General features: G+C 51.4%; 1 protein-coding gene across 1 annotated transcript in view; it reads right to left on the bottom strand.

The window, feature by feature from the left end:
- The window catches only part of LOC142311984 (uncharacterized), a 39,282-nt gene extending 28,066 nt beyond the window's left edge, over window positions 1-11,216 (bottom strand). The window contains exons 1-2 of the mRNA XM_075350858.1: window positions 11,077-11,216; window positions 9,863-10,005 (exon numbers count right to left, since the gene is read on the bottom strand). The gene's annotated coding sequence lies outside the window, so the exon portion shown is untranslated. The remainder of the gene's footprint in view (window positions 1-9,862; window positions 10,006-11,076) is intronic.
- Window positions 11,217-12,734: the final 1,518 nt, after the last annotated feature.

The raw sequence follows: 12,734 nt of genomic DNA, 5'->3' as shown, positions 1-12,734 counted from the left end.
GGTCTTTGGTTGTTAGGAAACCGCTGGGGTTCCTGTCACACTCGGATTTGACTGTTGACAGCGGCTCCAAGCCTGGTCGGGGTCCGATGGCCCTGCCTGTGTGTGCTGGCTTCACTTCGCTCCCCGGTCGGTACCGGCGGGCCAACACCCGACCCCGGTCCTACGGTTCCGCGTCGATTCACCACTCCTGCAGACAGCCACCACCGTCTGCCAACCTTGTTGTCAGTGCCTGGGCCACAAACCCAGACACTCTTCTCTCACTTCAACCTCCTCCACTGAACTCCTCAACTCAACTACTGTTTCCCGCCTCCAGGCCTGTGAACTCCTCGGTGGGTGGGGCCAACCGCTTGGCTCCGCCCCACCTGGCGTGGACATCAGACCCTGGAGGGAGGCAACAAGGGTTTTGTGTTTGGCTAATGTTACTGTATAGTGGGGGTGGGGGTGTGTGTGTTACCTGTGATGATCTGGCTAGTCCAGGGCGCCACATTCCCCCTTGGTGAAATGCAGACCGTCCGCGGGCTACCCATCCATCACCAGTTTTATTTTTTTTTTTTCAAACTGTGAAATATAAATAACATGTAAACATTTCAAACATAAGCATTTTTGTTAGGTCACTTAAACGTTGCACATATAAAAACACTTTTAATAATGACGGACGGACGGATGTCTTCCGCTCTCCCACCCAAGCAACCTAGCCCTGATGCTGCCCCTAAGAAGTGGGCCGCACCCCTTGACCACAGTCCAGGTTCAGGCTGCCCGAGTGGGAACGGGTACGGTAACTCGCACCCGACTGTCACTTCAGGGGACCCCACGTCCAAGGGGGACCCCTGACCCCCGGAGGATGGCCACCGGTCCTGGTGGTGGCCGGGCCCCAGCCTGCTCTGCTGCGGGCCCTTCCTCCAATCTGCCTCTCCGGAGGCGGCAACAGTTTCCATCCCACAAAATTATTTACAAGCCCACAAGTTCGAAGGTGGCCTGCAAGTTCTCGGCCATGTTCATGAGCAGTTTCTCATGTGGGGAGTAAAAGCACACAGAGTCCCTCCGGGGACAACTTGCCGGCAACGGCCGGGATAATCACTGACGACAATCAGGTGAAACTCAGTTGATTTTGATTCATTCAAACTGCTGAGGGTCCCAACGGGGGACAACTTTATGCAACGGCGGACCGCTGCCACTACTTGAGGTCGTACTCGTCTAGGACCTCTTCCAGCTCAACATCCGGACGGCTTGGTGGAGGAGGGGGCTGGGGCCGCATCTGCTCACCGCGGCTCTTTCTTTGCTTAACGTCCAGGGCGAACCAGCCCCTCTCCTCGCAGTGGCGGGTGTAAGTTACCAGGTCGCCCAGCAATAGATCGCGACCTGGGTGGCCCGTGGGAAGATGTGAGTTGACATCGCGGCGGGCCACAAACACTTCGGCCTCCAGGCCCGGCTCGTAGATGAAACCGAAGCCCCTCCGCGTGTCAAACTGCCGGACTTGGCCTTCATACATCGGGCCCCGCACCCGAAAGGTGGCATGACGGAGTGCATCCTTTTCTTTAATTACTTGCGCCATTACTTCAGCCCTCTGCTGCTCTCTGGCGGCAATCTCCCGGCCCAACTGGTTTGGTTCCCTGTCCCAATAAGGGGCGTTGGCAGACCCCTGCGCCCGGGTCGACCCTGCTGGAACGCGCCCACACCGGTCACTCCCGGTACTCTCTCGTGGGGGTCCTATGGTGATGTGGCCTGGACTGCTGCTTTTGCAGTGGCGGCCCGGCGCAACCTCAGTCGAGGTGGGGGATTCAGGGACAGCTGGCCTCACCGGTTGGGCCTTCGGGCCGGCAGCAGCCGGTTCTTCCACGGCCGGGCGGACTGCCGGAGCCGGGACGATCTCAGGTGTGGCCACTTCCGGGGCCGACGGCTTCTCGTTGCGGACGGCTACTCCCCGCGGGGTCTTCCATGGCAGCGGGAGTGACACAGGCCGTTCCCGAACAACACCCCCAGGTCGGTCTTCTAGGGCGGACGGGTTGGATTCCGCTACTGGTGTTGGGGGTAGCAGACCGAGCGGAGGGGAAGCAGCAACCGGTACGGATGGCGGGGGAGGCAGGAGGGTGAGCAGGTGCAGGCCGGGCCCCTCAGCCGCAGCGGCCGGTCCTTCTCGGACACAGGGGCGTGGGTCGCTTACCCGCTCCTCCAACACTGCCTCCACCTCGCGTCTCCGCACGGCCGCCGCCACTTCTTCCATCTCGGCCACCCAGCACTCCATCAAGAACCGGACCTGGGCTTGAAGGCGGCAGCAAATTTGAGCGGTCCGGACCTCCACCCACACCGCTGTTCCTGGCGTGGGCTCTGGGACTTCAGCGGTGCCGGATGGACGGGACATCGTGCGCAGCAGTGTTCCAGGAACAAAATGTTTGCAGAGTCCTGGCGTCCCCGCTTCTATAGCCTCTGCTACATGAGGCAGACACACACCTGCCCCCCCTTGGTTCTCTTCAGCACCCCCCCCTTGGTTCTCTTCAGCACTTCCGTTTGTTTTAGGGGCGGGGCTTCGCTTTCGCGCCTTCCCTGCTCGGAGAAGACGCTTGAGCGGGAGATTTTCGCGCCAAAGATGGCGGCGCTTCAAAATTTTTGTCCGGACGCCGCCGGCGGAGATCACAAAGCGCACTTCTACTGGTACGTAGATGGGTTCAATCCTGTTCACAGCTCCAAGTTGTCGCGGGCGGGGAGGACGCCGCTGCCACGCGCTTGCTAATGTTCGGGTCCGGCGCTCCTGCGGCTGCTGCTCGGTGGCTCGAGCGGTGGGCCGGATCCGGGGACTCGAGCGGCGCTCCTCGCCCGTGAGTGAAAAGGGTGGTTGGTTTGGGGGATTTAGTTCGTGACGCCACCCATGGGTTGTGGTGGAGATGGGCACCACCGCTGCTGGTGACGGGGATCCCGGGAGCGATGGTAGGGAGCAGCTGGGATGTTGTTTCCCCCCTCCGTGGGTAGGGGTCGGTGGTCCCGGGGCCCGGTGGTGTGACGGGGAGGCAGGGTTGGTGAGGTGCAGGGTTGCAGGGGCGGTGCGGTGCCGGATGGCACGGGTGTACTCACTCAGCAAGAGATGCACAAAGTCCTCGGTAAACCAAACGGCTGGATGGACGGGTCCCGCAGCCGGCTGCTGTGTCTCTCCCCGGAAAGGTGATGGCGGCTGTCTTTCCCTGCACCTTTGTGTACTTGTTTGACTACGATGGATCCCCAACGGTAGTCCGCTCCCCGGTGTATAAATGCCGGAGGAGCCTGTTTGCCCGCAGGCGCTGGCTCTTGGGTCTCTAGCCTTAGGCGGTAGCTGTATACCCTCACGGTGTGGGCGGTTGCCTTCTATCGGGTCTTTGGTTGTTAGGAAACCCCTGGGGTTCCTGTCACACTCGGATTTGACTGTTGACGGCAGCTCCAAGTCTGGTCGGGGTCCGATGGCCCTGCCTGTGTGTGCTGGCTTCACTTCGCTCCCTGGTCGGTACCGGCGGGCCAACGCCCGACCGCGGTCCTACGGTTCTGCGTCGATTCACCACTTCTGCAGACGGCCACTACTGTCTGCCAACCTTGTTGTCAGTGCCTGGGCCACAAACCCAGACACTCTTCTCTCACTTCAACCTCCTCCACTGAACTCCTCAACTCAACTACTGTCACTTTTCCCGCCTCCGGGCCTGTGAGCTCCTCGGTGGGTGGGGCCAACCGCTTGGCTCCGCCCCACCTGGTATGGACATCAGACCCTGGAGGGAGGCAACAAGGGTTTTGTGTTTGGCTAATGTTACTGTCTAGTGGGGGTGGGGGGGTGTGAGTGTTACCTGTGACGACCTGGCTAGTCCAGGGCGCCACATTATCTTTACAATCCCCCGTTCCACATCAGTGGTAGTGGAGACTGAATACTTCCCTTTTGGACGATCCTGGGTTTTCACAAGCGGTGCACCATACCCTGACAGAGTACTTCTCTCTGAATGCTCCCGGAAAAAAGTAACCAACCTCAGTGTGGAAGGCCCACATATGTGTCATTAGGGAAGTACTCATCCAGCAGGGTGTACAGCTGAATAGGGAAAGGAAGCTTGAGATCTCTATGCTTTTAGCGCACTTGAAGGACCTAGAGACCTGACACAAACATGCACCCTCGGCAGGAGGCAGGTAGCACGCTCTTTAAAGCGAACCTGTCACCTAGAATATGCGTTCTGACCTATCAGCAGACGCATGTGTGCCCCAATTACACCTCCCTACCCATCCTTGTGTTGTAAAATTGTATATGAAAGTAATAAAAAACGTTTTATTACCTTCATATTTCCTATGTAAATTAGAGAGCTTCTGGTCATAGGGGCGGCGCCTTGCCCTATTGATGTCTGCATACACGCCCCTGTGGGCGTGATACCATGGAGTCACATGAGCGACGTCACCGTTGCTCATTCTATCCTGCGCGCATTGTGGCAGGCTTCTTTTCCGGGTGTTCACGTGCCGGCTTCAGACGTGCTCTGCACATGCAGAAGAGAAGCCTGCCGCAATAGTAAGTATAAACGTGCGCAGGATAGAATGAGCGACGGTGACGTCGCTCAAGTGACTCCATGGTATCATGCCCACAGGGGCGTGATACCACGGAAATTATGCAGGGGCAAGGCGCCGCCCCTGTGCCCAAAAGCTCTCTAATTTACATAGGAAATATGAAGGTAATAAAACGTTTTTTATTACTTTCATATTATACAATTTTATAACACAGGGATGGGTAGGGAGATGTAATTAGGGCACACATGTGTCTGCTGATAGGTCAGAACGCATATTCTAGGTGACAGGTGCCCTTTAAAGTTCGGGACAAACTGTCAAAGCTGCTTAAAACAAAAGTGAGAGGGGTCCTGGCCCAGTGCAAGGGGCATTTTTATGAGTATGGGAATAAATGCAGTGGGACACTGACAAGAGCACTCAGACAACAGCAGGCGTCGACATTCATCTCCAAGATCGTCTCCTCCCCACAGGGCACCCATCTACACTAGTCAGCGGAAATAGCAGAGACCTTCAAAACATTTTACCTGTCCCAGTATAATATAGACTCTGGCAATCCCCCAAAGTCATTGACCAATCTGCGCTTCAAAATACTGGACTACATTAAAGTGTCAAAATTGCCTTGTCTGGCAGCAGAGGATGTTGGGGCATTGGAAAACCCAATCTCCAATCAGGAGCTGTAAGATGCTATAGCACCTGGACCCGACGGACTACCCAAATTATAATATAAGAAGCTTAAAGACACACTGACCCCACATCTTTTGTTGGCATTTAACTCTAGGGCCCTGGCAGGTTCAGCCCCCAATGTAAATTCCCTAAGAGCGCATATCACAGTGATCCATAAGACAGGAAAAGACCCCACGCAACCCGCCAGCTTCCAGCCAATTTGACTACTAAGCGTAGACACCAAGGTCTTTGTTAAAATCCCTGCATCCAGGTTAGCGCCACTGCTTAAGAAGATTGTCCGCAAGGACCAAGCAGGGTTCATAGTGGGTCGCAAGGCCCATGACAATACAATAAGGCTATTAATTTAATACACAAAGCTAAAAACAGGGGACATCCATGTTGCGCTCAACTGGCGCCGAAAAGGCGTCTGACAGATTCAACTGGATATTCATATAACTACGCTTAGAAGTCTGGGGTTGGGGGACGGAATGTTAAGATGGATAATGTCTATCTACTCGGTCCCTTCAGACAGGGTCCGTGTGAATGGGATGCTATTGGACCCATTTAACAACTCGAATGGTACCAGTCTGGGTTGCCCGTTATCCCCACTAATATTCATTCTTACCCTGGAACCCTTCCTCAGACATGTACGAGCTAACTGAGATGTTGCGTGCATTGCGATATGCCAGGCCAAGCATAAAGTAGCCACACACGCGGTTCGCCTTCTGTTCTTTGTTTCTGCGCCCAGAACCTCCCTCCCTAATCTGATGAAAGAATTCCAGATATACTCCCAACTGTCAAACTTCAAAATTAACTTTTCAAAATCGGAGGCGTTAAACATAAATCTCCCTCCTGCGGAGGTAGAGGATCTGAAATCCTCTTTCAGCTTCAAGTGGGTGTCTCATTCTCTTAACTATCTGGGGGTATATTTTTCGAGTGACCTTATTCTCTTGTATCAGTATAACTTCCCTGCACTGCTTGCCTCTATATGGAGGACTGTGAACACTGGGTGAAATCTCTGTTGTCTTGGTTTGGTAGATGCCATATCTATAAGATGAATAATCTACCTAGTCCCTAGGCTACCTGCTACAAGCCCTCCTGGTCAAAATTTCACCCGTGTTCTTCAAGACGATTGTGTCAATCCAATGCTCCTTTATATGGGAGGGCAAGCCAGCGACAATTAAGCGAACATCTTAACTAGACCCAAACACAGGTGGGTTGGTTTGCCCGACACGAAGCAATACCACCTCACTTGCCATCTCTCCAGATTAATAGACTGGTGCAGAAATGGAGAACAGAAGGTATGGGTACAGATCGAGCAGTCCTTTTCCCCAGTACCCCTAAACAAACTGCTATGGTTGTTACCGGAAGCCCCCACAGGTCTGAAATTACACCAGACCATTGGCCCACTGGTTGCCTACTGCAATATGGTACCGGTGCATTCAGGACTGATGCTCATTTATTCTAAAATGACCCCTATCCTGAGCCATCCCTCCTTTGGGCCAGGCCAATCGGATCCTATTTTCCAACTCTGCAAAATGGAATAGACTTCAGAGGTGATGAAGATTGGCCCTCAGCAGGTCATCTGGCTGCTAGAACAACCCTCACCCCGCTAGGACAATGGAGATGCTTACAACTCGCACATTTATTCAGTAGATTCCAATCTAATACGCTCTTCCAGGACCCCAAGACACAATTTCAATTAATGTGCTTAATGTAATTAAAGATCCCATGTAAGAAATCTCCGGAGCTGTTACCGGCTTCACATGATCACTACATCCAGTCCTGGCCCCGTCCTGCCCCCGGTATAACACACAATCCAACTATAGTCAGACACAAAGATTTATCACAGAATATCTCCAACCCAGCACCAAAAAGACAGAACAAATTTACAAGGGAAAATCTAAAATACAGTCATATGGAAAAGTTTGGGCACCCCTATTAATGTTAACCTTTTTTCTTTATAACAATTTGGGTTTTTGCAACAGCTATTTCAGTTTCATATATCTAATAACTGATGGACTCAGTAATATTTCTGGACTGAAATGAGGTTTATTGTACTAACAGAAAATGTGCAATCCGCATTTAAACAAAATTTGACAGGTGCAAAAGTATGGGCACCTCAACATAAAAGTGACATTAATATTTTGTAGATCCTCCTTTTGCAAAAATAACAGCCTCTAGTCGCTTCCTGTAGCTTTTAATGAGTTCCTGGATGAAGGTATATTTGACCATTCCTGTTTACAAAACAATTCTAGTTCAGTTAAGTTTGATGGTCGCCGAGCATGGACAGCCCGCTTCAAATCATCCCACAGATTTTCATTGATATTCAGGTCTGGGGAATGGGATGGCCATTCCAGAACATTGTAATTGTTCCTCTGCATGAATGCCTGAGTAGGTTTGGAGCGGTGTTTTGGATCATTGTCTTGCTGAAATATCCATCCCCTGCGTAACTTCAACTTCGTCACTGATTCTTGCACATTATTGTCAAGAATCTGCTGATACTGAGTTGAATCCATGCGACCCTCAACTTTAACAAGATTCCCGATGCCGGCATTGGCCACACAGCCCCAAAGCATGATGGAACCTCCACTAAATTTTACTGTGGGTAGCAAGTGCTTTTCTTGGAATGCCGTGTTTTTTTGCCTCCATGCATAACGCCTTTTTGTATGACCAAACAACTCAATCTTTGTTTCATCAGTCCACAGGACCTTCTTCCAAAATGTAACTGGCTTGTCCAAATGTGCTTTTGCATACCTCAGGCGACTCTGTTTGTGGCGTACTTGCAGAAACGGCTTCTTTCGCATCACTCTCCCATACAGCTTCTCCTTGTGCAAAGTGCGCTGTATTGTTGACCGTCTGCAGCAAGATGATGCTGCAGGTCTTTGGAGGTGGTCTGTGGATTGTCCTTGACTGTTCTCACCATTCTTCGTCTCTGCCTTTCTGATATTTTTCATGCCTGCCACTTCTGGGCTTAACAAGAACTCTACCTGTGTTCTTCCATTTCCTTACTATGTTCCTCACAGTGAAAACTGACAGTTTAAATCTCTGAGACAACTTTTTGTATCGTTCCCCTGAACAACTATGTTGAATAATCTTTGTTTTCAGATCATTTGAGGGTTGTTTTGAGGAGCCCATGATGCCACTCTTCATAGGAGATTCATATAGGAGAACAACTTGCAAGTGGCCACCTTAAATACCTTTTCTCATGATTGGATACACCTGCCTATGAAGTTCAAAGCTCAATGAGGTTACAAAACCAATTTAGTGCTTTAGTAAGTCAGTAAAAAGTAGTTAGGAGTGTTCAAATCAAGAAATTGATAAGGGTGCCCGTACTTTTGCACCTGTCAAATTTTGTTTAAATGCGGATTGCACATTTTCTGTTAGTACAATAAACCTCATTTCAATCCAGAAATATTACTCAGTCCATCAGTTATTAGATATATGAAACTGAAATAGCTGTTGCAAAAACCCAAATTGTTATAAAGAAAAAAGGTTAACATTAATAGGGGTGCCCAAACTTTTCCATATGACTGTATCTGAATCTTTATGTCTTGTTATTCTGAAATAATGAAGAAAGCTATAAAGTGCAGAATGTCAGTGATCAATGAACATTGACTCCATCCTGACCTTGGTCGTACCAGTATGTCCAAGGTCGTGTCACTGCAGGCACATATATTTCCCTGCACATGACAGCTGATTTATGCCTTTAACAATGGTGGGCAGATTGGACATCCGTCCTCTGCTGTTAACCAGTTAAATCCTGCTGTCAATGTCTCCCGCTCCCATCGGAGGACATGTGAGATGATCGCAGAGCACCAATGTGTTGTCATCATAGCCGGAGGTCAGCTGATGGCCCCTGTGTCTGTCATGGTGAACTTCCTGTGGACGCCGGCTTTACAGAGTGGTGCTGATCCTCTGCTCTGGACAGCACAAGCAATAGGATGATCACAGCTTCAATCCCCTATGGAGATTAGTAAACGGAATAAAAAGTGAACAAAAAAGAGGTTTTTAAAAGTATGAATAAACCCCCCAAAAGTTAAAATCATCACCCTCTTGCCCAATTGAAAATAACACAATAAAAAATACACATATTAGGTATTCCTGTGTTCACAAATGTCCAACTTATTAAAATATAAAATAAATTAATCTGATTGGTAAACAACATAACAGAAAATGACATAAAAAAAGCAACAATTACATTTTTTTTTTACTTCCACAACATTTCAATAAAATGCAGTAAGGGGTGATCAAAACATCATATCTACCCAAAAACTGTATCAGGATTGTAACCCAATACAGACAGATCTCCTGAAAGAGCCGCACAGACGGGAACACGTTCTGTCTCCTGGAGTGTGAGCGCAGCACTGAGGGGGTTAATGCTACTTTCACACTTGGGTTGTGTGACTCATGTGACTGATGCGTAGTAAATAGTGTGATAATAAAGGCAACGGATTCCTGTGAAATAACATGTTGCGTCTTTGAGAGAGAGAGAGAGCCCCCATCATCACTGCACACACGCAGGAACTACCACACCCATCATCACCGCACACATGCAGGCACTACCGCCCCCATCATCACTGCACACACGCAGGAACTACCACACCCATCATCACCGCACACATGCAGGCACTACCGCCCCATCATCACCGCACACACGCAGGCACTACCGCTCCCATCATCACCGCACACACACATGCACTACCTGAGTGACGTCACCGTTGACAGCGCAATTCACTTCAGTTTCTGCGTGGAGCTGACAGAGAGCGGCGGTGTTCTACGTCCGTTCCTGTCAGCTTCCGATGTAGCAGAGCTGATAGCGTCGTGGGCGTGTGAATTACACCGGACCTGGAGGGGTAATTGAAAATTAATAAAGTAGTGAAACAGGGTGTTTTTTTGTCATTTATTTCAAATAAAGGATTTTTCGGGTGTTTGTGTTTATTTACTTTCACTATAGATTAATCATGGGGGGTGTCTCATAGACCATAGACGCCTGTCATGATTAACCTAGGACTTAATGGCAGCTATGCGATGTCATTAACTCCTTATTACCCCGTTGCCACTGCACCAGGGCAATTCGGGATGAGCCAGGTAGAGTCCCGGGACTGTTGCATCTAATGGATGCGGCAATTCCGGGGGGCTGCTGGCTGATATTTTTAGGCTGGGGGGGCTCTCCATAACGTTGGGCTCCCCATCCTGAGAATACCAGCCTTCAGCCGTGTGGCTTTATTTTGGCTGGTATCAAAATTGGAGGGGGACCGCACGCCTTATTTTTAAAATTATTTATTTATTGTACTGCACGATATAGATCCGCCCACCGGCGTCTGTGATTGGTTGCAGTGAGACAGCGGTCACTCAACGTGGGGATATGTCTGACTGCAACCAATCATAGGCGCCGGTGGGTGGGGAAAGCAGGGAATACGAGATGGAATAATGAGTGGCCGGCATCTTCAAAAGCAGGAGAAGCCGCCAGAGCAGGGTGAATATGAGAGAGGGTATGAGAGGGAGAGACCGACATTGACCGGGAAAGACCAGGAGTGATTTTACACGATTTAGAACGTTCTGCTGGACATGCTGAGCATGCTCAGTAGAACATGACGGAATCCTGCACTGGAATCCGTCTCCAAACCCATGGCGACGGAATCCAGCACCATAGACATTCATTATGCCTCTTAATGGATCCCGACGGAATCCTGCAGAGTGCGTTTTTTACAGCAACAAAACGGTCACCGACAAAACAACTGATGTGCCGCGGGGCGGATGTAACGCAAGCCCATCCGTTGCAATCCCCCTTAATAGAAGCCTATGAGGAATAAACGGATTCCTGCAACGGTTCCTGTAATTCTTCAAGGCGGCGGATTGCAACGGATACAGCACAACGCAAGTGTGAAAGTGGCCTAATGGGGAATCTCCACATACCTCCTCCTGCAGAGCCGCACACTGGATATATGGTCGCGTCTCAATCCCAGTGGCCAGAGGGACCTCTGCTGATATCACGCCCATGTGACCAGAAAGGGGCGAGGCCTCCACCGACATTGCTCATACCGAGAAGATGCACAGAGTTTATTATAATAGAAGCGGGGGTCTGGAGGTAAGAGCTCCAGATGTGGGGGTGCAGGGGGTGGAGAAGCCCCCCTTGCATGAGTATAGAGGACGGAAAGAAACATCGTCACGCCCACTAACGAAGGCGGTCACGCCCACAGGTCCTTCTACCCACTGGGATATAGGCACAACCCTAGATACATGGCTGCTCTGTGCTTCCAGGACCTGTGATGATGTCACATGGAGGGGAGGAGTCAGGGGTCACATGATCAGCTCCTCAGCGTGTGCAGGACTCTGCTGTGCTGGGTGTCATGGTGCGTGATGAGGTGAAGGTTATGTCTAGGGTCAGGAGGGAGGTAGCAGAGCCCCAGGTGTGTGACGTGTTCAGAGCAGACGCGTGTGTGTACGAGGTGTATGGTGTGGAGCCGTGTGTGTACGAGGTGTACGGAGCGGAGCCGTGTGTGTACGAGGTGTACGGAGCGGAGCCGTGTGTGTACGAGGTGTACGGAGCGGAGCTGTGGTTGTACGAGGTGTACGGAGCGGAGCCGTGTGTGTACGAGGTGTGCGGAGCGGAGCCGTGTGTGTACGAGGTGTACGGAGCGGAGCCGTGTGTGTACGAGGTGTACGGAGCGGAGCCGTGTGTGTACGAGGTGTATGGTGTGGAGCCGTGTGTGTACGAGGTGTATGGAGCGGAGCCGCGTGTGTACGAGGTGTACGGAGCGGAGCCGCGTGTGTACGAGGTGTACGGAGCGGAGCTGTGGTTGTACGAGGTGTACGGAGCGGAGCTGTGGTTGTACGAGGTGTACGGAGCGGAGCCGTGTGTGTACGAGGTGTACGGAGCGGAGCCGTGTGTGTACGAGGTGTACGGAGCGGAGCCGTGTGTGTACGAGGTGTACGGAGCGGAGCCGTGTGTGTACGAGGTGTACGGAGCGGAGCCGTGTGTGTACGAGGTGTACGGAGCGGAGCTGTGGTTGTACGAGGTGTACGGAGCGGAGCCGTGTGTGTACGAGGTGAGCGGAGCCGTGTGTGTACGAGGTGTGCGGAGCGGAGCCGTGTGTGTACGAGGTGTACGGAGCGGAGCCGTGTGTGTACGAGGTGTGCGGAGCGGAGCCGTGTGTGTACGAGGTGTGCGGAGCGGAGCCGTGTGTCTACGAGGTGTGCGGAGCGGAGCCGTGTGTGTACGAGGTGTACGGAGCGGAGCCGTGTGTGTACGAGGTGTTCGGGGTGGAGCCGTGTGTGTACGACATCAACAAGGTGGAACAGCAGGTGGAGATACTAAATTCGTATTTTGTATCTGTCTTCCAATAAACTAATGCAAGTATCAACAATAATCATGTGATGTGAGGAGTAGAGATGAGCCACCACCCTAGTGTTCGAGTTCGGTTCGTCGAACACCATTGAAAACAATGGCAGGCAAACACATACAAACATGCACAAACGTGAACGCACACTTATTTATATTATGCTCACCTTACCTTACGTTCCATCGCCAGCCTCCTGGGACTTGCAGTTCGCCGGTACAAGATGTGTATCGG

The sequence above is a fragment of the Anomaloglossus baeobatrachus genome, chromosome 5, assembly GCF_048569485.1.
Source record: "Anomaloglossus baeobatrachus isolate aAnoBae1 chromosome 5, aAnoBae1.hap1, whole genome shotgun sequence".
Lineage (NCBI taxonomy): Eukaryota > Metazoa > Chordata > Amphibia > Anura > Aromobatidae > Anomaloglossus > Anomaloglossus baeobatrachus.
This window is presented reverse-complemented; position numbering and strand designations above follow the sequence as displayed.